We start from the raw sequence: 26,671 nt of genomic DNA, 5'->3' as shown, positions 1-26,671 counted from the left end.
CCATCCCCGGGATTCTCCAGGCAAGAACACTGGAGTGGGTATGGTAATGTTTACTTTGTGATAATTCACTGTACTTATCATACTGTTTATTTTTCTGTATACATATAGTATTTCAATAAAAAGTTTTTAAATATCATATTTTATCCAGTGAAAACCAATTAGAAAACACAATGATAAACAAAAATTACTAGGTTCCTAGACAGAAACAGAGTAAGACCATTAAAAGGAGAAGTGTATAAGATACTGTTGAAGGACAGTAAAGAAGAATTGCAAAAACTGTACAAAGACCACTTACATGAATGGAATAAACACCTTAAGATACATAGTCTAATTCAATGTCAGTCAAAATCCTGCAGCTTTCAACTTTTCGTGAGACTGCATAAGCTCATCCAAAAATTCATGAAAGAGCAAAACCGAAGGGCCATCAACAAAGTTCAGAAAATTAACAAGATGACAAAGACTTCTTTTTAGAAAGTTACAATAACTAAAATAACACAGATAGACCAAAGAACAGAGTCCAGAAAAAGAATCAGTAACAATGATTTTGTATATGATATAAAGAAGAACATAAGACATTAAGAGGCAAAAATTAATACCTGAAAATACCAGATGTTAATCAAAAATCTGATGTAAAGAAACAGAAACTACCTTACACTGCTGCCTCAATCCATCCTAACTTGAAAAATATCCTAAGTTGAAAATACATTTAATATACATTATCTATTGAACATCATAGCTAGCCCAGCCTACTTTAAATGTGTTCAGACCACTTACCATTAATTAGCCTACAGTTGGGCAAAATCATTTAACATAAAGCCTGTTTCATAATAATCTCATGAACTTTACTGAATACTGAAAGTGAAAAACAGAAAGTTGTATGGAAAAAAAAAAAAAAGGTTGTATGAATCGATACAGAATGCCTGTTTACCCCTGTGATTGAACAGCTGACTGTGGGCTACAGCTCCCTGCCACGGCCCAGCATCATGAGTGTACTGTACTGTGTATCACTAGCTTGGGCAAAGATAAAAATTTGAAATTCAAATATTGAATGCATACTTCTTTTTCACCACTGTAAATTCAAAATACCCTAAGTCAGAGGTCACCTGTACAGTATGTACTTTTTTAAAGTTTGATACCTAACCACCATCAGTGATTAATCAACATATATTGGAGGAGCAGCAGAAGCCATATCATGATTACCTGAGAATTTCTTAGAAATGTAAATTCTTTCACCCCACCCAGACCTACTAAATCTTGAACTCTGGGATTAGGCTCAGCAGTGTCAACCAGTCTTCCTAGTTGAGTCTGTTGCTAGCTAAAGTTTGAGACACTACCTATACAAGTAAATTATCAAACACTCCCATTTATATCAAATGATACTCAATTAAATTGAGTATTACCTGAATAAATTAGGTTTAATTATCATATGTGGCTTATGGGAGTTAAGAATTTTGAAAAATAGTCTATAAAATATATTTAATCCCAAAGCTACATTAAGTTGGAGATTTTGGTTTTTAATCCAAACACTTCAGTTTCTTATATAACAGTCTCAAGGATAAAGTCACCATTTAAAACATATCAATTTTATAGACTAATGAAAATGAAAGAGCATAGATAATTAAGACAATTGCTATTAATAGCAGAAAGAGGACATTACACACCCTACAATTACCTTGGTTTTCCACTAGAAGATGCTAGTGAAAGGCGATACTCAGAATGAACGTTGCTCTGTTCATCTGACATGTAAATGTCTTGCCGTTTCTTCAGTGCATATTATCCCACTGTCAAATGAATAAGTACCAGTGGTGAAAATAAAACATACATACATATTGATCAGGCAACAGCAAATGAATGACTCCATGCAACACAAAAAATGTCAGTGATCTATATGAGCTTTAAATTGTCATTTTTAAACACTTTTTAAATGTATTCAATTTGTTTACTGAAAAGATTCTGATATCTTGAGTCCCCTAATCATAATCATTTACATTCAAGAAAGCATCACAGGAAGGCAAATAAATACATGAATGACATTATACAGGTAATATTTAAATCTGTGCTAAGTATTCTTAAAAGTAAATCATACATTAACTTTGCAACTTTAGAACAGCTATAGCAGATATGTGCCTAAGAATCACTTGGATGAAGTATGCATTTGTCAGCACAGACTAAGCAGCTATTGCAAAGAAGCCTTTCTCAAAGGGTAGTGGCTTAAGAAACAAGCAAGTTTATTTCTCTTAATACCCGTCCAAGATGACTGCTCCAGGTTTGTGAGTCCCAGTCAGTCAGAGACACATCCATCTTACATGAGGGCTATTCTTGTCAGTGGTAAAACAATGGAAATCCAGGTTCGGAAATTTCTGAAGCAGCAAATAAAGTAGATATTGCTTTCATCACTTCTCAGACTTCATTGGCAAGAACACAGCCACATCGGCTCAATCAATCAAATAAATAAGGAGACTGGAAAATATAGTCTCACCTACAACTTACAGTTTCCCAAGCATTCTATGGAATCCTTTTCTTAAGGATCCTTTTCTATCCATAGCAAAAAGAAGATCTTCGTGGTAGAGGCAGGAATGGTGGAAATGTTGCCCAAGTCCATTTACCACTCAATCCTAAATACTGGCCTTTACAGGACTCAGTTTTGCCCTAGACAAAATCTTTTGCTGTCACTTACGTCTCACAGTTTTTAAAGTATTGGGAATTAAGAGTATTAGTTTTATAACTGATTTGGTTTTCAATTCAGCAAATATACATTAAGTTATTCACTCAAGACTTCTGGGTACTACAGACAGCTATGCATAATCCTACTGCACAAGAAAAGAATGGTTTCTGGAAAATAACTCGTAGTTGCTACCACACATTTAATTTCATCTTTTGTTACTGATTTCCAATTTACTATCACAGTGAAAGGTTTAAGTATTCTCTCATTGTATAATTTCTACATGAAGGGTCAGTTTAATTCACAATTAAGTACTTTAGTCATTGCGCTGTGTACACTATTTCTGATGTAAATACATTACATTTGACACAAAGAAAAAATGAAACCCACATTTTTTATAAAATTCACTAATATTTTAACACTAACATCAGACCTAAATATTCAGTGAGGCTAGTGGTTATTCTTTGGTGTGGAAAGTGATGAGAGGAACCAGCCAGGAGTTCTGTGCTGTAGTTTGTGTTCTATCTTTACCCATGGGTGCTGGTTACCCAGATGTGTTCACTTCATAAACTTGTCAAGGTTTACACTTAACGGCTACCCACTCCTGGAGAGTGGGGTATTCTGGCCTGGAGAGTTCCATGGACTGTATAGTCCATGGGGTCACAGAGAGTCAGTCACAACTGAGCGACTTTCACTTTCACTTCACTTTCACACTTAACATCTGGGTGCTTTTCTAGAGGTGTTCTATATTTCAGACAAAACATAACTTTTAATCCATTAAGAATACATATTTCAACTTTCAATTAGTAAAATCAGTAATGTGCAGTTTCTAGAAACAGACCCATACTTAACCATACCCAAAGATAAATTTACATTTTCTAAAATAATTTAAGGCTCACAAGAACTTGAACTTGTGAAAATAGTTCAGTTTACCCATGTACTCTTTACCCAATTTTCCCCAATGAAAACATTTTACACAAGCACAGTATACTTTCAAAACCAGGAAACTGACATTGATATAACACTGTTAACTAAATTAGAGATCTTATGCTAATTTTACCAGTTTTGCATGCATTCCTAAAAATACCATAACAGAAAATCCATTTTTTAACCAGAGAAAAAAAATCACTTGTAACCAAGAATCTTGCTTAACAAAATATATGATTATACCCAAGGAAAAGGTTAACTAAAACTTTAAAAGGAAGTAATCAGGATTGATAATCTCCATAGTAAGTTCTTCTATAAAGATTTACAAAAATTTTTAATTACAGGCTTTCAATTGTAGTTTTCCTACATAAAATGGCAAAAAATTTTTTCAATTTTCAAGTAAGTAAAACACTTTAATCAAGAACATATCTAAAGTACACTAATCTGTCTATAGGTATTTTGCCTCAAGAAAGATAATGATCTTTATTTCATACAAATGAAAATAGGGTTGTAGAAAGTTTAAGATGAAAAGATTCTTAAGTATAATCAACTAAACACTTTTTTTTTTAATACATGGATATCTAAGACCCAGAAGTATACATACGATTAAAGTGATATTTCAAGTTTATGGCAGTCCCCTGACTTGAAAGTCAGGGGCTCTTTCTGCTACACCAGCGTATCTGTGTATCTTAAAAACCAGAACACTGTGGGATAACTACTAATGCAATCCATCTAAAATATACTACCAAAACATTTTAAAGGGAAAAGAAATGGTCTCTAATATTTACAGTTAGTTTAAAAAAAAGTTTATATCACTATGAGTATGCGTGCTAAGTGTCTGACCCTGCAACCCCGTGGACTGTAGCCTGCCAGGCTCCTCTGTCCATGGGATTCTCCAGGCAAGAATACTAGAGTGGGTTGCCATTTCCTCCTCCAGGGGATCTTCCTGACCCAGGGATTGAATCCACATCTCCTTTGCAGGAGGATTCTTTACCACTGAGACACGGAGGAAGCCCTAATATCACTATATTACTTAACAAAGTGATTGACTGATGTAAGAAAAATAATTCCCAATATGTGGTTCCTGTTACTAGAGAGGCCAACTAAGTATATCCTGTGTATACTTTATTCATTTGTTTAAGAACAAAGCAAACAACTTCTACTCAAGGGGATTTTTTTTTTTAAAGGAAAATGTAGGCCAAATGAAAGAACCAGAAGTTAATGTCTGTCTCAGGTTCTTGACTCTCACACATACAAATACATATATATACAAACTAACAATCAGAGAAAAAATATTATAAGTCACTTAGCAATGTTGTAAAACTAGCTATTTCAATGTTCCAGATTGATATTTTAAAGGTCAATAAGGTGGAAACCAAGAGAGAAATCACTAAAACCCTCAACCTGGATTATAGAAATATATCATGTATTAAGTAAACTTAACATGAAAATCTATTCAATGATATACATGGCACCCTAATTTCAAAGAAGACTTCATTTTTTGGGATAGGTTTCACTATTATGGCAGAAATTTGTTTATATCTTGAATCACATAAATATAATACAACTGGTATATTACTAAATTACTTTAGCAAAATTTATCCATGTAGTCAGACATCAATTTAGTTTCCTTCTATGATTCAACAGCAGTACACACAAAATGCATGAGAAGCAATGAGACTAGAGGTAAAGATCTCAGAAACCTGGTCTTGCCACTTACTAGCTTAAGATTGGAGAAGGCAACGGCACCCCACTCCAGTACTCTTGCCTGGAACATCCCATGGACGGAGGAGCCTGGTAGGCTGTAGTCCATGTGGTCGCAAAGAGTCGGACACGACTGAGCAACTTCACTTTCACTTTTCACTTTCATGCATTGGAGAAGGAAATGGCAACCCACTCCGGCGTTCTTGCCTGGAGAATCCCAGGGACGGCAGAGCCTGGTGGGCTGCCGTCTATGGGGTTGCACAGAGTTGGACATGACTGAAGCAACTTAGCAGCAGAAGCAGTTATAAGATGCTGGGCAAATTACTTAGCCTCTTTATTACACCAGCTATAAAGTGGGGGTTTTAATTCCTGTTCTATTTCACGGTAATTATGAAGACCAAGTAAAATAATGTTTTTAATGTTTTTCCATTTTATTGTAAATGTTTAAATGTTATTTAAGTGCAAGTTATTAATAGTAATATAACTTGGATCTTCCTGGATCCAAGTTTACTTGGTAAACTCCAGGAGTTGGGGATGGACAGGGAGGCCTGGCGTGCTACAGTCCATGAGGTCACAAAGAGTCGAACACCACTGAGCGACTGAACTGAACTGAAGTTGGATCCATTTTAAATTCCATTTCTGATATAACCACCCAATGTAATGCACATAGAATAGAATCAGGAGTCAGAAACCTTCATCTCTAGTTCATTGTCACTGTTTCCTCTCGGAAGAACAGGGGAAATAGTCCCTTCATATATCCACCAACTGAATTAATGTATATGAAATGTGTACTCTGTAAAGTTTATTAACCTGAAGTATTACCACTATTTGATGTGGTACGATTACACGTCTTTCACTTAACTTCTAAAAAGTACAGAACCAGAGTGGGAAAAAGGTCCTTTTGCTCTGACTCCTTCCAAAGAATGCTATCAAAAATATTCCGAGAGCATATGCAGTTTTAGTACATCCAAGAACAACTCTTAGATTACAGGAGGCGTCCAACTGAGAAAAAGTTGCAATGAATTACCATGACATACAAGTTTCACTGACTTTATAAAACTTCATGGCATAAAATTACTTCAGTAATGAGTCCTTATCAAGAACACTTAAATCCTCTTAGAGCTTCAAGGTGTCCTTTTTCATTCCCCTACTTTACCTCAGTTTGGAATGTCAATAGAGCTATTACCAAAATAAGCACAATATCTAATATTTACCCTGCAACTCATTTATATGAGAATAGTAGAGGCATGCTAATGGAGCTCAGGCAAAATTCAGAGCTCCTTCTTTTATTTTTCAAGAGACAGAATATAAACATGAGCATTGATCAAATGTACTAGATCAAGCAATTACACATCAAATCTATTATTGTATTCTAAACATTCATGTACAAACCTGCATTTTCTCATTAAATGTTCAAACTATCTGAAGTCTCTGCTTTTCAAGCATTCATTACAGGGAATCTGGAACCATATTGTAGAAAGCAACCTTTGACATTCCTGTGTCTGTTTTGCTGCTTGTGAATACAAAGAACATCCGAGATTTATAAATGTATGAGCTGGCTGACCTTTATTAATCACAAAATATTGTGATGCCTTTTGAAGCTACTAAAATGTTAATAATTTTAGTTAGCCTTTCAATTTAATAAGCTTCAATCTCTTTCCACTACAAATGCATATACACCTACACAACATGTGGTCATAAAGAGGACTTAAAGACAAGGGGCTAACCTTAGGACCTGGATGAGAAACACATGCCTTTTCCTTTCAACTTGCAGAGCTGTGTTCTCTTTCCATTCATCATCCCTGACCGTTGCCTTCATTCTAAGAATAGTTACTGCCACTGCCTCAAATCTTTATTACTCCATTCGTTGTCACTGTTCCTATTTTCCTTTTTCAGCATCTTGTCACTGTTACAAGTCTCCAGTTTTGTACCAACTTACCATTCATAAGCACTGCCCGGTAAAATGATCCTTCCTTTCCATAAGATTAGGGGGAAAAAAAACACAGAATCTCCAAGGCAACATTTTCATAACATTAACATTTTTTGATGCTGCTGACAACACAGACTACTACTTCTCCACCAGGAAAGCTTTCTATGATAAATTTTAGCTGTCCTTACAGTTGTTTGAACAAAGTTAAATGGTTCTGTTCTGCCATTTAGCAGAATCTTACAAAATTATAATTCAAATGTCAAAACTACTTAATTTCTACTAGCAAACACCAATTTCGTTAATCAATTATCAATCCATCTTTATGATCAAGTTCAACCTTCTCCAGTATAAAGAAAACTACACAAAATTCTTAAACAGAGTGTTTTAGGGCACATTCTCTGTCTTAAAGAATCACATTCAGATACACAGACTGGGGTAGATTTTGTGATATATAGACATTTAGAAAAAGAAAAAATAAGAAAATTATTAATGCCGGGGGAAAAAAAGTTGTGCAGGGTAAGTACCAGTTTGCAGCTGCAGATAACCTTTATAGCCATAAAAATATAACACTACTGTTCTAAACCAGAATTACAATATAACTGTACTGAAAAACTGGGATATAGGAAATGAGAGGGTTCGTGGAGAGGTGGGAAGAGTGCTAAATCCAAAGCAGACAATGACTAAAATTGAAAATCAACAAGCTGTGAATATATTGGAGACATGGCAGTGAACAGCAAAACAACTAAGAAACCAAAAGAGTTCTTTATATCTCTAGGCAGAATGTAAAAGACAGAGAACTGATTTTTTTCTTTCCCCAACCTTAATTTCATAGAACTATTTCTTTAAACTATATTCATGTATAATTCTGACTGAAAAAACTAAAATCCAGCAATTATAAATCTTAGTTTCTGTTGAACAAAGTCACATTGTGTCACATGTGGAGGAAAGTAAATTACAGTTTCAAGATTTCACAAGCATTTGTTTATAGAGTTTTAATCACATTATATAATCATTTTAACTTCAATTTGTGCTACTGTTTTTAGTTACCTGCTTGGTTGGATAAGTCCAAGATATGGGGAAAGACCACAAAATTCTGAATACTTTTCAGGCAGGTCTTGTTACATACTTTCAAATTGTTTTCTAGACAAATTAAATTTGGTTATACTGCCACCAGCTGTATGGTCATAGTATTCTCATTAGTTGCTACTATTAATTTTGGAACAGGTAAAATTCCCAGGTGGCAGAGGGGTAAAGAATTAGCCTGCCAATGCAGGAGATGCAAAAGAAGGAAGCATATTTGATCCCTGGGTCAGGAAGAACCCCTGGAGAAGGAAACAGCAACGCACTCCAATATTCTTCCCTGGAAAATCCCATGGACAGAGCCTAGCACACTACAGTCCATGGGGTTGTAAAAGACTGAACACACACACAATACAAAATTACCTTATTCTTATTTACATTTTCAAATTATTCCTGGTGTCTCAATATTTTTATAAACATGCACGAACTTTGTATGTAACATTACCAAGTCATATTTTCTGCAGAAAACATCTTCGATTCTGTCCAATGCCTTTTTACTTTGATTACAATATTTTCTCTTTCATGGATAGATGTGTTTCCATGTACATGCACTGATGTCTATAATTTATTTTTTCAATTTCTTTATGACTTCTCAATTTAAGAAGTTTTTTTTTTCCTCCCTATATTTAATATTGTTTTCTTTAAAAAAAAAAAAAAAGCCGTAATTAAAATTAACATGACCCATAACATCCATTTCTTTTTTAGGGAAAATAAAACAACTGCTGAACCAACAAACAGTAGTCTTTTATCTGTTCACTAAGGAAGTTTACATTTTAGCCTTAATAAAACTTTCAAGTATGTGTGTTTAAGCAGAAATCTTCAGAGGAAAAGCTCTAAACATGTTTATATACAAATCATAAATTATATTGTAGATAATATTATATTTACGATGCACTTAAACATTTTTTCTTAAAATCTCTTTCAGTGATTTGATTTAGTGGATTTCCTTCTTCAGTTCTTTTTTTAAATTAATGATTATTTTCTCGAAAATAAACTTACTTATGCCGGTTGTTGTTGTTGCTATATATATCAAATAATTCACCTTACTTGAAAAAATAAGAGTATGCTAATCTAAAACAAAAATCTTAACATATATATTCTAAACATTAACAAGTTATGAAGTCAGTTGAAATTCTACATTAAACAAGGTCCATGGGAATAGAAAACATAATCCTGTTGCTTTGCAACATACATTATATATAATACATGGTATCTGTTCTCAATTTTGTTGTAATTATGCATACAATTATGTAATAATTACATTATAATTACATAAAATGTATTTCAAATATTACACTTTTACTGACCTCACTGATTTGCAAAGTAATAACATATCATATCTTACTCTAAATATCTTGATACAGTACATAAATCAATCTTTCCTTCATCATGAGGCTATGTTCTTCTACAACAAAGCACAAAGTATACTTATTCACATGTAAACAGAATAAAATAATGATTCACCTTCATGGCTGTATGAAATGTTAATGCAAAATCATGTGATAGCTTCTCTTTCGGCAGTAAAACATATATTATAAAGGGTAAATATAAACCATAACAGTTGTTGTTTAGTCACTAAGTCATGTCTGACTCTGGGACTCCATGGACTATAGCCTATCAGGCTGCTCTGTCCATGGGATTTCCCAGGCAAGAATTCTGGAGTGGGTTACCGTTTCCCTCTCCAGGAGATCTTCCCAATACAGGGACTGAACTCCCTTCTCCTGCATTGGCAGGCGGATTCTTTACCACTGAGCCACCAGGAAAGTCTATAAATATAAAATCACAAAATCATATACGACTAACTCTTCCAAGACACCTGCTTCTTGGAAGAAAAGCTATGATTAACCCAGATAGCATATTAAAAAGCAAAGATATTGACAACAAAGGTCCATCTAGTCAAACCTATGGTTTTTCTAGAAGTCACATATGGATGTGAGAGTTGCACCATAAAGCTGAGCGCTGAAAAACTGATGCTTCTGAACTGAGGTGTTGGAGAAGACTCTTAAGGCTCCCTTGTACTGCTAACAGATCAAACCAGTCCATCCTAAAGGAAATCAGTCCTGAATATTCATTGGAAGGACTGATGCTGAAGCTCCAATACTTTGGCCACCTGATGCAAAGAACTGACTCACTGGAAAAGACCCTGCTTCAGGGAAAGATTGAAGGCAGGAGGAGAAGGGGACGACAGAGGATGAGATGGTTGGATGGCATCACCAACTCGACGGACATGAGATTGAACAAGTTCCAGGAGTTGGTGATGGACAGGGAAGCCTGGCATGCTGCAGTCCGTGGGGTTGCAAAGAGTCAGACATGACTGAGTGACTGAACTGAAAAATCTGAAACCATCATCCCATTCAATAATACCTTTTCACATGAAAAATCTAATACTAAAAATCTATTAAGAGTTTGACACTGTTATGTTCTATGATGTGCTGACAATAAATTATTGTGTTCTGAATATTAAACATGGTCTCTTAAACAGCTGAAAATAATTTCAATAATGCTATTGTTAATTAAACTTTACAATTTCAGTTAAAAATTGCCTCATATTTACTGACACACTTGAATATTCTGGCTATAGTAAATATTTGTTATGAATATTTGCTTATATATTTTGCTTATTTTGGAAAAACCTGTTTTGTGTGTGTGTGGTCTATTTAGAGAACTTACAGAAAATGAAAATGAAAAAAGTAGTTTGGAATACGGATAACTGGTATAACTTGACATTTTAATATAAGAGTTTACATAAATGACTACATGAAATCTTATGGTTATTAAAGGTCCTTGAGACTATTTTTCAAATGTCATTCTATAAAAGTCAAAGTTCCAAAAAACTTGAACTAAAAAATAAAGGCTATGTGATTTTAACATTTTCAGTACAGTGGAGGCAATACAGTTATATGGGACTAAGTTAAAAGAAGAAACCCAGAAGAAAGCAGAAGAAACCCAGACTGAAGTAACTGCTACTATTCATATACAAAGTTAATCTCAAAGATACATATTTAACATACAGCCCTCTTTCTGTCTGAAAAATTCCTCCAACATAATTTGCAAGAAAACAAGGACTTATACTGTTCAATCTCCATTCAAACTCACCCTCTATTTGAAACATTAGGATGAAAAGCAATAGCTTTTTAACAGTTCAAAATGACTCATAGCAACATTAACCAGCTGGAGGAAATCTCAAAGTAAACTATGTAAGTAGCACTAAAGAATCTAATTGCAACTTGAGTTTTGTTTTAGGGAAAGGTAAAGATGAAGGGAATGAAAACTTCAAGGGGAATCAAACACTAGGGGGCAGCATCAAACTGTTAGGACAAACCCGAACTCTTCAAACAGCTAAAGTTAGTATATTTTTAATAAGAATTACTGGTAATGAAAGATGACCTTATAGGTTATAAACCTGTTATAAAGCAAAATAACTAGCTGTTTTGATCACCTATACCTCTTTTCCATTTCCTACTGTATACTCTTTTGTAACTTGTAAGTTTAAAATACTACTAGTGATAGTCCTTTTTTGATATATACATACAAAAACATTTCCATTCTTGAGATAGCCACTACACAGATAAGGGCTGACATATAAAAATCCAAAGTATTTCCTTTGATTAGTACTGAATTTAAATTTTGTATCACTCAATTAACATTTTTAATTTGATTAAAGAGTTTTGTACATTCACTAGATAAGTTTTGTACATTCACTGTCACAAGTACTATTTGACAAAAAGCTATGGAGTATGTGCCCCTCAAGGAATTTAGTTTGGCAGAAAAAAGACATATGTAATTATAAGTTAGTAAATACAAAATAAGAAATTCTATGGATTATTACATATGAATAATAGAATAACAATTGTATCCTCTTCAGCAGCCCAGTAGAAACCATTAAACCTCATTCTGGAATCAAGATAAAAAGTAGTCCTTCAACCACTAATGAACTGTAAGATTTGTATGTAGAAAAGAAGGTAAAATGAATCATCTGTAGCCCTTTGATTCATTACATCATTTAAAGGTCACAGTAAACCATGAGATAGATTTTTCTGGTACTTCCAAGTTCACAGATAAAAGATTAAGATAAAGAAATTTGCTCAAGGCAACCAAACTAGTTAATAATGGATCAGTTTTGAACTTTAAGTCTCACTCCAAGCCCTACATTCTCTCCAATAGTGGCCAAAACAAGGGTCGAGGAAGTGGGGTAATAGAATGGTAACAACATAATTCTCTTTTAATTAAAAGTAAATAATCATTCCTGTTGTTGAATAATTACCCTTGTTATAACACCTATACCCTATATTCTTCATGCTGCTGCTGCTGCTAAGTCGCTTCAGTCGTGTCCGACTCTGTGTGACCCCACAGACAGTAGCCCACCAGGCTCCCCCATCCCTGGGATTCTCCAGGCAAGAACACTGGAGTGGGTTGCCATTTCCTTCTCCAATGCATGAATAAATCTGTTTAAAAATGAAAAGAAAACACCACTTAGAGAAGTACCTGCATACCAAACTGGAGGCCTCCTAAAAATGGCTTCAAATCAAGTGCTCAAAAAAGTGGAGGAAGTGTGTTGACTTTTAAGCTGTTAGTGGAATACAAATTAACATGAAGAATAAGTAAAGGCTGTTGTTTAATGGATAAGTTGTGTCCCGCTCTCTGTGACCCCATGGACTGTAGCCTGTCAGACTCCTCTGTCCATAGGATTTCCCAGGCAAAAATACTGGAGTGGGTTGCCATTTCCTTCTCCAGGGTATCTTCCTGACCGAGGGGTCAAACCCTTGTCTCCTGCATTGGCAGCCAATTTCTTCATCGCTGATCTACCTGGGAAGCAAAAAGTTATCAGGTGATATATTGACGTCGCCTCATAACTAACCACTCCTTCTAAAGTAGCACAAATTACCCAGGGGTTATTAACCAGGGAGCTGTATATAAAATTCAGGTTTGAGAATCTGGATGCGGAAGAAGGATATATTGTAAAGTAACCTTAGTTATCCCTTCAGTTATAAATATAGGCCAAAAAAAAAAAAAATCGGTTAATTTGCAGCACCTGACACTACTAATATAAATCATTCAAATTAAATTCTACATTTACAGTCCTCACTAGTTTGAAATTAGGCATTATGACCTGCCATTACTCTTGATATTTAATGCTTTACTAAAGCATGAATTCACCATTAATATTTAAAATGTTGGTAATTATATTTCAGTACAACTGGATTCTCCGGAATCTTATGTATTCCGTATACTTAAAATCACCATTCTGAACTTCACCATACAAAAGTTTAAAAGCTCCTCCAGTACATCATTCTTTTCTTCTAATCACTCATCACTGATAATACATTGATAATCCTCTTTCAAGTATTTAGTGCAGGTAGGGATGTGAGATAACTGGTATGGACCCAAGGTCTAGAACAAGAGACTGACTCAAGATGACTTAACATCTGCAGAATTAAGTCCTAACAAAAAACAGCACACAAGAATCTTCAGGCTTTCAATTGAATTACTACAATCAACTACATTTTAAATCTCCAGTTTTTCCAATATATTACTTGCTAGTTCTCAATTAGGTAAATTTAGATACCCGTCTAAAAAAAAAAAAAACACACACACACAAAAGGAACGTAAACTTGTCTCTTGCTCGTTTTGCTCCATCAAGAATGACTCAGTTCCTAGGTGAAACTAGAGAACTGAACGGCGTAAAAGACTTTAAAAAAAAGTCCACAGTATAACCTACCATCTTTTTAAATTATGTGCTTTAATGTTACTTTATTACTTAAAACAGGGATCTGAGCGAGGGACACTTCCAACTGAGGGCCGCGGATCCTGCGGAGATCTCTCTTCCTTGTGCCCGGCTCATAAAGACAGCCATGTGGACAGGCTCCCTCCCACGTGAACAGTTCTTTAGAGAAGCCACAGGAAGCCACATGTCGCCTGCGCCCTCACCAGGCCTGGGCACTCGGGGATCCCAAGGGAGAAGCAAGGAGTTCAGCAGATCCCTGGACCCGTAGAGGGGGCTACGAAGGTTCCCCGACGTAGTGCAGCCTGGTGGGCCCCCTAAGGTTCTCCGCCAAAGGGCTTTCACGAACAAAGCCCAGGCAGCCGCGCCACCTCCCGGCTCACCCGGCCTCGCCCACCGACCCAGCCCCACCCGAGCCCTCAGCTTCAGGGACCCCAGCTGGCTTCAGTATCAACTCCCCCGCGCCCCGCCTCGGCTTTTCGGTTGGTCGGGGAGAAAGTAAGCCCCCACGAGGCCTCCCGCGGTAGGAGCAGAGGCGCCACCGTCCGTTAGCCAGCCGGGCCGGAACAGCGGCGCCCAGGCTCCCTCCCGGGGATCCCGGTGACACACAGGAGGGGAGCACGCGAGGGGAAGAATCGGGGGCGTTCGCCGCCGCCTGTCTCCAAGCCCCTCCGAGACCGGACTGCGGACCCTCCCATTCTCGGGCCAACGCGTCCCTGCCTCCACCGGCCACGCCAACCTCGGCCCCTAACCGGCCGCGCGCAGCCCCCCAACCGCCGCCGCCTGCTCAGCGGTGACTCCCCCTCTCCCCGCACGGCTCCCCAGCCTCGGCAGGAGGCTGACTCCGGCGCGGGTGCCGCACGCGGGGCGGAGGCTCCCCGATCGCTAACCCGGCAGCAGCCCAGAGCGCACACGAGGAGCGGCGGTGCCCCACGCGCAGCCCACCGCGCGCTCTGCCCGGCTCGCCGCCGCCGCCGACTGCAGCAGCTGCGGGAAGCCCAGCGCCCCGATCCCCGAAGGACTCAGCCCCGACTCCCCGGTTCCTGTCTCCCTTTCTACCCCCCCGCCGTCCCGGGACTCGCAGTCTCCGCCGCGCACGGGGCCGGTTCTGGGGGAGGGAATGTAAACAAATCGGGGTTTTATAGTTACCTCACACTCGAGTGCCGTGTGCATCTCCTCTCCGCTCGGTACCAAACCCCGGCTGCACCAAATCGTGTATTCACCAAAGCCGCCTGCGCCAACTGCGTCGCGGAGACCCGCGCGTCGGACACCACGCTACGCTAGCGGCGTACACAGCCCACTCAAGTCCTTGCGCAGCCGCACCCCGTCCGCCTATGGGCGCTACGCTCCGGGCGTACACGCACCACCCAGCCATTCACTTCGAATAACGCAAATAGCGTAGGGGAACTGCCCCACTCGAGGATTCCACACGGACCGTGAGAGCAATAGGAAATTCGAGTCTACGCAAACTGCGGAGCTCCGCGGCTCCGCGCTAGTTTTGTTCCAAGAAAAGACGCCGCGGGGGAGTTGAGAAGGCTTCTCACGCATGCGTGGAGCGACCATTTACCCTCGCCTTTTCCCCGGGCTTTGCATGTCGGTTGCTGCCGCCCGCGGGAGGCGGACGAGTAAGGGAAGCTCTGAACGAAAACGCTTCAGCCAGGTTTCAGATTGATAAATTAAAATGTTTATCTGTACAGGAGTTAAACATCTACGTTAATTTAACCCTTCCCCTTTATTAAACTAACCTTTCAATCTCCGAGGGGAAAAAGGAACTAATACTATTTAGTGCTAAATGCGAGGTATTTTGCATAGTTCTCCCACCCCCACCTCCCAGTTTATTCTAAAGAGCACTTCCTGTGGGCCTTCCAAGCCTAAAAGAAAAAGTTGAATCCAGAGAGCTTGTCACCCACGTAGAGGAATTCTCGAGGCTTCTGACAACTTTCTAACCTCTTCCATTACCTCCCACTGCTTAATCGATTATTCTTAACACCCAATAGGAAAACCTCCGGATTCAGCCAAGGAATTCCAAGGACTCCTGATCATGTGCTCATTCTTGCTCCCATTGATTTGCTCACACCATACTTGACATGTGAATTGTTTCCTCCCCTCTTCAGGAGCAATTCACAGCCGGTACTTTCTTAAAAGGTGGCTGCCTTTACTCCATTACCCTGCTTTTTGGCATTTGATCTTCATGGTGAGACTTATCTATTCTGTCTGGTGTGTCTGATTCTGTATCCAGCCAGAGAGTTACAGGAATGCCTTACTGATATCTACCAGAGTGCATAAAACCATGATCAATAGTAATAGCAAGATTTACTCTGTGGCAAGTATTTCCTGTTTGCTCTACATGTGTATTAGTTTCATCCTCATAACACAAAGAAGTAGGTATTATCCTGCCCCAGGAAACTGAGACACGAGTAACTTGCCTAAGACCACTGAACAGGTAGGGAGGAGAGTTGAGATCCAAACCCAGTTAGGACTACATATTCTGGTATTCTGTATATTTAATGGAGGAAGATTGTTTTGTTTTTGTTTTGTGTCCCTATAAACAGTATCTTTTAGGTGCTCAGTAAAGGCCTACTGACTGCCAGGATACTCAGCTTCTCATATCCCTTTGTTTCTTTGAAAAAGCCAACCCATTGACCACCTCACTCCTGCAGGTTTTCACTGTTGCTCTTAGGGAAAGGGAGAAGTCCTGAGGTTTAAAGAGATCAAGTCTGAGTACTAGCTTCAGGTCTCACCATTGTCACTAACTGTGGGAGGCAATGGCCATGGTCCTCAGATTCATGGATAAATTAAAGGAATTGGTCTAAATTTATTCCGAAGTCTTTAGAGTTTATAAAATCAGAACAAAAGTCTTTAGGTTTCATAAAATCAATATAGAGTACTTCTTTTGGGTTCAGAGCATAAAAAGCTTCCAAATTATCTATCCTGATATTTTAAGGCTATAGTTATTTTATTGAACATATTATTTCAGGAACTTTAAAGTATATGCAATATCTTTCTCCTAAGTTTCCATAAGGTAGAGCACTTACATTCCTGATATTAATATTTTAAGGTACTTACACCTTCACTGCTTTCTAAAAAGATCCAGAGATCAAATTGCCAACATCCACTGGATCATCGAAAAAGCAAGAGAGTTCCAGAAAAACATCTATTTCTGCTTTATTGACTATGCCAAAGCCTTTGACTGTGTGGATCACAATAAACTGGGGAAAATCCTGAAAGAGATGGGAATACCAGACCACCTGACCTGCCTCTCGAGAAACCTGTATGCAGGTCAGGAAGCAACAGTTAGAACTGGACATGGAACAACAGACTGGTTGCTGGGGTACGTCAAGGCTGTATATTGTCACCCTGCTTATCTAACTTCTATGCAGAGTACATCATGAGAAACACTGGGCTGGAAGAAGCACAAGCTGGAATCAAGATTGCTGGGAGAAATATCAATCACCTCAGATATGCAGATGACACCACCCTTATGGCAGAAAGCGAAGAAGAACTAAAGAGCCTGTTGATGAAAGTGAAAGAGGAGAGTGCAAAAGTTGGCTTAAGACTCAACATTCAGAAAACGAAGATCATGGCATCCGGTCCTATCACTTCATGGCAAATAGACGGGGAAACAGTGGAAACAGTGGCTGACTTTTTTTTTTTTTTTGGCTACAAAATCACTGCAGATGGTGATTGCAGCCATGAAATTAAAAGACGCTTACTCCTTGGAAGGAAGTTATGACCAACCTATACAGCATATTAAAAAGCAGAGACATTACTTTGCCAACAAAGGTTCGTCTAGTCAAGGCTATGGTTTTTCCTGTGGTCATATATGGATGTGAAAGTTGGACTATAAAAAAAGCTGAGCACCGAAGAATTGATGCTTTTGAACTGTGGTGTTGAAGAAGACTCTTGAGAGTCCCTTGGACTGCAAGGAGATCCAACCAGTCCACCCTAAAGGAGATCAGTCCTGGGTGTTCATTGGAAGGACTGATGTTGAAGCTGACACTCCAATACTTTCACCACCTGATGCGAAGAGCTGACTCATTTGAAAAGACCGTGATGCTGGGAAAGACTGAGGGCAGGAAGAGAAGGAGACGACAGAGGATGAGATGGTTGGATGGCATCACTAACTCAATGAACATGAGTTTGGGTAAACTCTGGGAGTTGGTGATGGACAGGGAGGCCTGGCATGCTGCAGTTCATGGGCTTGAAAAGAGTTGGATACAACTGAGTGACTGAACTGAACTGAACTCTGCATAGAATTAAATAAGCAGAGTGACAATGTATACCCTTGACCTACTCCTTTTCCTATTTGGAACTAGTCTGTTGTTCCATGTCCAGTTCGAACTGTTGCTTCCTGACCTGCATATAGGTTTCTCAAGAGGCAGGTCAGGTGGTCTGGTATTCCCATCTCTTTCAGGATTTTCCCCAGTTTATTGTGATCCACACAGTCAAAGGCTTTGGCATAGTCAATAAAGCAGAAGTAGATGTTTTTCTGGAACTCTCTTGCTGTTTCAATGATCCAATGGATTTTGCCAATTATGTATTTACAAGACTAATAATATCCAGCTGGTACACACAGGTACAGAGGACCGTTGACCAAATATACAAGTTACTCAATAACAGCTACAGCTGAATTGAATTCCACCATGATACTCATCCCTATTCCAGCCCTTTCTCTCAGGATTCCCTAGACGTCCCACATTTTAGAAACTATAGAGTTAATGCCTGGCTAAGAAAGACTTCTATTTTAATTGGTAAGTCTTTATGCTCTATTAATTTTATGTATTTTAAATATCATCTCACTCAGACATTCATATATGCTCAAGTATCAGCATATTGATTAGGGCAGGAGTTAGAGGAAAATTACTATGTAGGATAAATGACTGAGTTGCAAACCAGTATATTGCTTTCCCTGTTGGGAAAAGCAATCTCAGACAGTGATGTGTAGGCTTACTCAAAATCATCTGCTAAGGTAAACAATGAGAAGTGCAGCAAAATATCACTATAATGTTTTATTTTAATCAGTTGCATATTCATATCAGTTTTAGGGAAAGGAATTTCTAATATGTTAGAATCATGGAACTTTCTGAAAGGTCAGACTTTTTTTTTTTGCAGTTATCTCATTTGATTCATAAAGAAGCTCAACTGAACTATAAAAACAGTTTAGATGATTTGCAATATGTGGGGGGAAGAGAAAGTATTGAATTGTGTGTAAATGGTTGATCCTCATTTGCTTTGCTTCAGTCACAATTTTATTTCACATATCTAAAATTTCAAGCATGACCAATCTACCTTTGTGAAGCAAGAGATAATAAATCCAATGGCTTTTTTTGCACCTCAGAGGGTTAGAAAAGAACCAGCTACAATAAATAAAGAAAATAAGAACCATGCTTCATACCTCAATTTTTAGCTGTGAATAAAGAAAATCTGTCATAAAACTTTTTTCCCCCTCTAGTAGAGGAGAAAATTGACAACATACACAACAAAATTAAGAGCCTTTAATTAAATTTATTAAAAATGTGAGTGCTTCTAAGAAATTAAGCCTTTCAAACTCAACAATTCTTTCCATGAATCAAAATTAGTAATAATCAAAGATAACATAAACTCCTTAAATCCATATTCAGTTTAAACTGATTTTTACATGACCAAAAATGTTTGGTTCAGACAAGTTTATACCTGAGAAGGAAGACTAAATTATATTGGTATATAGCCCTGATGTGGAGAACACTAAGTACTAGGAATAGGTGTTAAGGAATTGGGAAAAGAAGATCTCAGGAATATGTTCTAAATCTAGACTCAAAATTAACAACTGCTTATTCAGTTTTAGAGACTCCACATTTTAGCCTGGAAATTAAGGCTTCAGCTTTAGATCTAAAGCCAGAGAAATATAAAAGGTATATTTCCCTCCTTGTTCTTTAAGGCCTGTAACATTCTGTGACACTAAACATGTCAACGCTAGGGTCAGGATGGGAATTGAGGCCTGGGGGGTCATCTTTTTCTGATCCCTTGAGGAATTATGGCTCTATCTCATCTAAAGCCTTGCCATTCCTAAAGGGAAGATAAACAGACCCTCAGAACTTACATGGAAATTCTCAGAGAGAAACACAGAAGCCCTGTGTCTCTTTCTGAAAAGCAGGACTTATGAAATAGAGAAGGCCATCCTCTTCCAGAGAGCCCACCACTTTGAAAGGGTACACAAAGGCAGAGGGAAAGGCACCAGGGAGAAAGGCACCCTAGTGAGAAACACATTTGATTGACATGCCTGGCAAGTGAGGTCATTTTAAGCTGGTAGGTTAATTCAATAAAATCAGTTTCAAGTTCTCTGCAGAAATAAAAATAGATTAGAGAAATGAAACAAAACGACAAGTCAAGCAACTCACCCAGCCAGGGTAGAAAATTAGGTTAAAAAATTTTTTTTTCTTTTATATGGTTTGCCTAGGTAATGCTAACAATAGACTTGCCAGATCCCTTAGTTTTAATTCACTGTGATACAAACAAAAGACCCTTAACATTAGATATCCCTACTGGGAGAAAGACAATAATGTAGAAGCTTAGAACCTCTGATTTCAGCCTCTGATTTGCGGTGACAAATCCTTTCAAAATAGGAATGAGACCTAGCCTAGGAGAAAGGGGAAGACCCACTCAGAAGAATAAACAAAAGCAAGAAGCTCAGTGCTAGAGCAAGGATATCAGGCCAATAACAGATTTGACCATGTGACAATGATGGAAAAGCTTCTCCCTCAAACCTACTCTATGGTCCTCACCAACCCCGGAATTCCACATTTAGAACTTCGTTCCTGGGCCTTGAAACCAAAGAGACTTTGAGGGAAGTTTACTACCATTTTATTACTTATCTAGTGAGAACATACTTTTTAAGGTCTTTACTGAAGAGAAAGTTTTTAAGAAGGGAGGAAATTTGATTATCCAGATTCTTATGGGTAGTGTGGTATAAAAAGCACAGGAGGAAAAACAGACATACTGCCAACTTCTCAATCTTGCTTCTAGCTACCTTGCTCACTCACAGAATACTAAAAAGAAGAAAAACAGAAGGCTTGGTAAGCAGCCCCTTGTACCAACCAAGGAGACCTAGAGACCAACAGATAGTCATCTTGAAATTCCAGGAGCACAGTGGAAATCAACTTTCCAAACCTTAACTCTTATTCCAAAGGAATATGTATTTATCATGTAACATAAATAGCCACATTAATATTACAGTAAATCTGTAATATTTTTTAAAAAAGCAATTTTTTTTATTATAGACTTTTTATCCACATGAATGTTAAAGAAACTACAACAGTTAAATACCATTTTTGATAACATGATTATATTCTTAATTACACTCAATATTAGACTGTAAAATATTTCCAGAGGAATACAATCTTCATTCATACAGCAGGCAAAGTACCAGAGAGGAAGGGGCCACACACAAGTCTGTCCAGTTTGCTAGGAAAAGCAGGTTCGTACGGCCGATACCATCCTAGCTGCTGAAACATGATCCCCGCTCCTAGGACAGGTCTTGTGTTGTCTTTTCTCCAAGAATCACTTCTTCAGATGTAAAAGGCAGTCTTGTAGAGCTGCTCTCTCCAGTTGTGCAGCCCTGAGATCCCCGAGGACTGTCCATGGGTTTCCCACCCCAGTTGGCTAACAGCACTCCCAAGCTCAAACTACCCACAATTGCACTCATCTCACATGCTAGTAAAGTAATGCTCAAAATTCTCCAAGCCAGGCTTTAGCAATATGTGAATCGTGAACTTCCTGATGTCCAAGCTGGTTTTAGAAAAGGCAGAGGAACCAGAGATCAAATTGCCAACATCTGCTGGATCATGGAAAAAGCAAGAGAGTTCCAGAAAAACATCTATTCCTGCTTTACTGACTATGTCAAAGCCTTTGACTATGTGGATCACAATAAACTGTGGAAAATTCTGAAAGAGATGGGAATACCAGACCACCTGACCTGCCTCTTGAGAAATCTGTATGCAGGTCAGGAAGCAACAGTTCGAACTGGACATGGAACAACAGACTGGTTCCAAATAGGGAAAGGAGTACGTCAAAGCTGTATATTGTCACCCTGCTTATTTAACTTCTATGCAGAGTACATCATGAGAAACGCTGGACTGGAAGAAGCACAAGCTGGAATCAAGATTGCCGGGAGAAATATCAATCACCTCAGATATGCAGATGACACCACTCTTATGGCAGAAAGTGAAGAGGAACTAAAGAGCCTCTTGATGAAAGTGAAAGAGGAGAGTGAAAAAGTTGGCTTAAAGCTCAACATTCAGAAAACGAAGATCATGGCATCTGGTCCCATCACTTCATGGAAAATAGATGGGGAAACAGTGGAAATAGTGTCAGACTTTATTTTGGGGGGCTGCAAAATCACTGCAGATGGTGACTGCAGCCATGAAGTTAAAAGATGCTTACTCCTTGGAAGGAAAGTTATGATAGCATATTGAAAAGCAGAGACATTACTTTGCCAACAAAGGTCCATCTAGTCAAGGCTATGGTTTTTCCTGTGGTCATGTATGGATGTGAAAGTTGGACTGTGAAGAAGGCTGAGCGCCGAAGAATTGATGCTTTTGCACTGTGGTGTTGGAGAAGACTCTTGAGAGTCCCTTGGACTGCAAGGAGATCCAACCAGTCCATTCTGAAGGAGATCAGCCCTGGGATTTCTTTGAAAGGAATGATGCTAAAGCTGAAACTCCAGTACTTTGGCCACCTCATGCGAAGAGTTGACTCATTGGAAAAGACTCTGATGCTGGGAGGGATTGGGGGCAGGAGGAGAAGGGGAAGACAGAGGATGAGATGGCTGGATGGCATCACTGACTCAGTGGACGTGAGTCTGAGTGAACTCCAGGAGTTGGTGATGGACAGGGAGGCCTGGCGTGCTGCGATTCATGGGGTCGCAGAGTCGCACACGACTGAGCAACTGAACTGAACTGAATGGTTCAATTTGATTGACATGCCTGGCAAGTGAGATCATTTTAAGCTGGTTAGCTAATTCAATAAAATCAGTTTCAAGTTCTTCAAGGACTTCCCTGGTGGATCAGACGGTAAAGCGTCTGTCTACAATGTGGGAGACCTGGGTTCGATACCTGGGTTGGGAAGATCCCCTGGAGAAGGAAATGGCAATCCACTCCAGTACTATTGCCTGGAAAATCCCATGGACAGAGGAGCCTGGTAGGCTAGAGTCCATGGGGTCGCAAAGAGTCGGATACAACTGAGCGACTTCACTTCACTTCACAGTTCAATTTAACACAAATTATCAACATGGAAATGAATTAACAGTAAGTTACCAAGGGTCCATCTAGTCAAGGCTATGGTTTTTCCAGTGGTCATGTATGGATGTGAGAGTTGGAATGTGAAGAAAACTGAGCACCAAAGAATTGATGCTTTTGAACTGTGATGTTGGAGAAGACTCTTGAGAGTCCCTTGGACTGCAAGGAGACCCAACCAGTCCATCGTAAAGGAGATCAGTCCTGGGTGTTCTTTGGAAGGAATGATACTAAAGCTGAAACTCCAGTACTTTGGCCACCTCATGCGAAGAGTTGATTCATTGGAAAAGACTCTGATGCTGGGAGGGATTGGGGGCAGGAGGAGAAGGGGATGACAGAGGATGAGACGGCTGGATGGCATCACCAACTCGATGGACGCGAGTTTGAGTGAACTCCGGGAGATGGTGATGAACAGGGAGGCCTGGCGTGCTGCAATTCATGGGGTCGCAAAGAGTTGGACACGACTGAGCGACTGAACTGAACTGAACTGACCATGTAAATATGTTTAAAAGCAAGTTCATTTATGTAACCAGTTAAATTAATAAAGTCATTTTTAAATTCATTTTAAAATGTCATCATATGCGAGCAAATTTCAAATCTTGCCTAGGGCTTCCAAATAATTAATAATGGGACTCATTCCACTAATGACATTTATAAAAATAATCAAATACACCTTTTAAAGCCAAGATACACTTGGTTTATCTTAACAAATATTGCTTACCTTTATTTATTAAGAATCTGACAGCAAGAAAGCAGCAAAATTCTAAATATTCAGGAAGTCAGTAAATGAATTGTCAAAACAAACTTGTAGCGATTTATGAAAATTTTTGCACTGTTTCTAAGTAAAGCTCAAATCATATTTTACTTTTATTAGAATAAGCCACTTTTGCATTCTTCATAGAATCCCATAAATCACCTCTTCTTACCAGCATACATCTTTACAAGTTTTTGAAACTTCCTAATACTTTGTGAGGAATGATTCTGGCATACTCAGTAGTTAGCAACCTACTATGCTTCACCTTTTCCTTGTAAATCTCACTTATAGCCTCTAATGATTTCATCACATTCAAGTTTCATTCCAGTTACAATGATGGTTGCTTTCTCTAAACAGTTGGATTTCAGTTTTTTTTCCCACCCTAAACACGTGAAGATATATGGCTTAAAATGTGCCAGGTGCCATTTCTGTACTGTGAATATGGTAACTAATTTTATTCCTATGACAGCCCTGCAAGGTAGATATTATTATGCCCATTTCATGGATAAAGAAAACTGAGGTAGTTAGCAAGGGGTTGGAGCCACAAGCCCAATCCAGATAGTCTGGCTCTGGAGGTTATCCTTACATTACTTTATTCTTATCTAGATACTATGTGCAGGTCCCAATTTTTCTGAGAATATCTCCATACTTTCTCTGCAAAATTTGGTAATTAAAAAAAAAAAATAGTAGAACCATAAAGTGGTAGTTTTCCAGGCTGTAAATGTAACAGGTCAATGAAAATTGTAAATGGAATAGAGAATAAAAACATTTAAAGATACTTATAATGTGGACATTTGATTTATCTTTGAGCTTGACTAGCTTGAATCAATTCCCAGGGAGATTATTCCAGTCTCTTAAATTAAAATGTTAATTAGCCAATTTGGTTATACATTTAGATGAAAGCTTTCCCGTCTTTATGGTGACTTGATGTAATTGTTCAAGTATTTATTTATGCTAGTTAAGTCATTAAAAATTAGGCAGAATCAGGTGTATGTTAATAACTTTGATCACAGTCATATATATATGAGTTATTAATGTGGTAATCAATGAAGAACTGGTCAAGTGCAGGCAAATATATCCCAGCAGATTTAAACTAAAATTCAGTTAGGGGATTAAAAGTTCATTTCAGTCCTTGAATTTAGATGAATCTACCTCCTCTGCAAGTCTACCTTGGGGAAAAAAGGCAAATTTTAAGGGATGAAACTATTTACAGGTAAAAGTTTGTGCTCCTTTGATGTGCAGGCCACTACATAGCTGGAAAATTAGGGCAAAGAAAATATGATTCTTTACCTAAAGTTGCTTACAGCCCAGTCAGGGAGGTAATTGAAAAGACAATTACAGTACAGAGTGATAAGGGCTGTGTTCGCGATAATATGGGTTGCTATGGCTGCAAAAATGCTAAATGGCACTCCTAGCTTTATACAAATTCCAAACAAAATCCCCTTCACTCACACTCTGCCTCATTGGAGGCACAAGTAAACTGAGGATTCTGCATGAAGAATACCAAAATCACGTGTCTCCTGTTCTACCTTATGTGTGGGGTGTTTCCAGAGAGACCAGGAATGTGTGCTCTGAGGAAAGCCTTTTAAGTTCTCAGGGTGGAGAGAGTCCACAACAAACATTATACATTATCTTTTCAGAGAATCACGTGTGTGCATTAGTCTTTACTTAAACTTTCTAGAATTTACATCAAACAGTAACTACTTTTGATTATGACTTTAGCATGAGCCTCTCTTCCTGTATGTTTCCCAGTTCCTTACATTTTTTAAAATACCTGATTCGTGAGCAATGTTAGAAATGTAAGTAGAATGTATCTGACCATTCCAGATGATACTGATTGCAAAATAACCAAGCTTTGTAGCAGAGATATTTGGGATTTTTCCTCTACACATTTTTATTAAGGTGTTTTATTATTTATTATTCCTATATTTATTATTATAGGGAGCACATTTGGGAAATATTTGCACCTTTGCTATCATCAAAAAGACATGTTATAAATCACCTGTATTGTATTCTATGGCCTAATTTTCCTTTTTATAATTGTATAGGCATAAGGGAGTAGGAAATAGAAATTAGGTATCAACAGAATCATAAAAATTTCCAACTTGCTTTGCTCTATGAAACCCCTGGAGAACTAGCCAGTCAATTCAAAGACTAGATGATACCCTACATCCTAGACATTGGCTCCTCCAAATTAGGTACTAGATCCAACATGTAACTGTGTCCACTGTAACTTTTAATAAAGGTTGAAAGAAGTTAGAAAGCCTAAGTTTGGAAATCCATATGTGTAATATTAAATTGGTTCAGAGAGCTTGATTGCCTGTGTCAGGCCAGATGGTATTTGTGCTTGTGAAATGAGACCCAAATTGGAAAACTATACCATCACTTGGGCTTCCCTGGTGGCTTAGCAGTAAACGATCCCCCTGCAATGCAGGAGCCGCATGAGACACGAGTTTGATGCCTGAGTGAGAAAGATCCCCTGGAGGATTGCATAGCAACCCACTCCAACTTTCTTGCCTGGAGAATCCCCATGGGCAGAGGAGCATGGCAGGCTATAGTCCATAAGGTTGCAAAGAGTCAGACACAACTAAAGTGATTTAGCATGCATGTACCCAACCATCAC

The 26,671-nt window shown here is 38.4% G+C and overlaps 1 protein-coding gene across 4 annotated transcripts in view; it reads right to left on the bottom strand.

Annotated features, from left to right (window-relative positions):
* The window catches only part of SLC39A10 (solute carrier family 39 member 10), a 93,124-nt gene that overhangs the window by 54,081 nt on the left and 12,372 nt on the right, over positions 1–26,671 (bottom strand). Inside the window, exons 1-3 of one of the 4 annotated variants that reach the window (XM_027563285.1) lie at positions 15,175–15,427; positions 2,245–2,360; positions 1,673–1,781 (exon numbers count right to left, since the gene is read on the bottom strand). The gene's annotated coding sequence lies outside the window, so the exon portion shown is untranslated. Of the gene's footprint in view, positions 1–1,672; positions 1,782–2,244; positions 2,361–15,174; positions 15,429–26,671 lie in introns of those variants that run through there. The other 3 variants (XM_027563267.1, XM_027563276.1, XM_027563295.1) reach the window with 3 other exon arrangements.

This window comes from Bos indicus x Bos taurus, chromosome 2, assembly GCF_003369695.1.
Source record: "Bos indicus x Bos taurus breed Angus x Brahman F1 hybrid chromosome 2, Bos_hybrid_MaternalHap_v2.0, whole genome shotgun sequence".
Classification (NCBI taxonomy): Eukaryota; Metazoa; Chordata; class Mammalia; order Artiodactyla; family Bovidae; genus Bos; species Bos indicus x Bos taurus.
The sequence above is the reverse complement of the archived record's forward strand: the minus strand, read 5'-3'. Positions and strand labels throughout refer to the sequence as shown.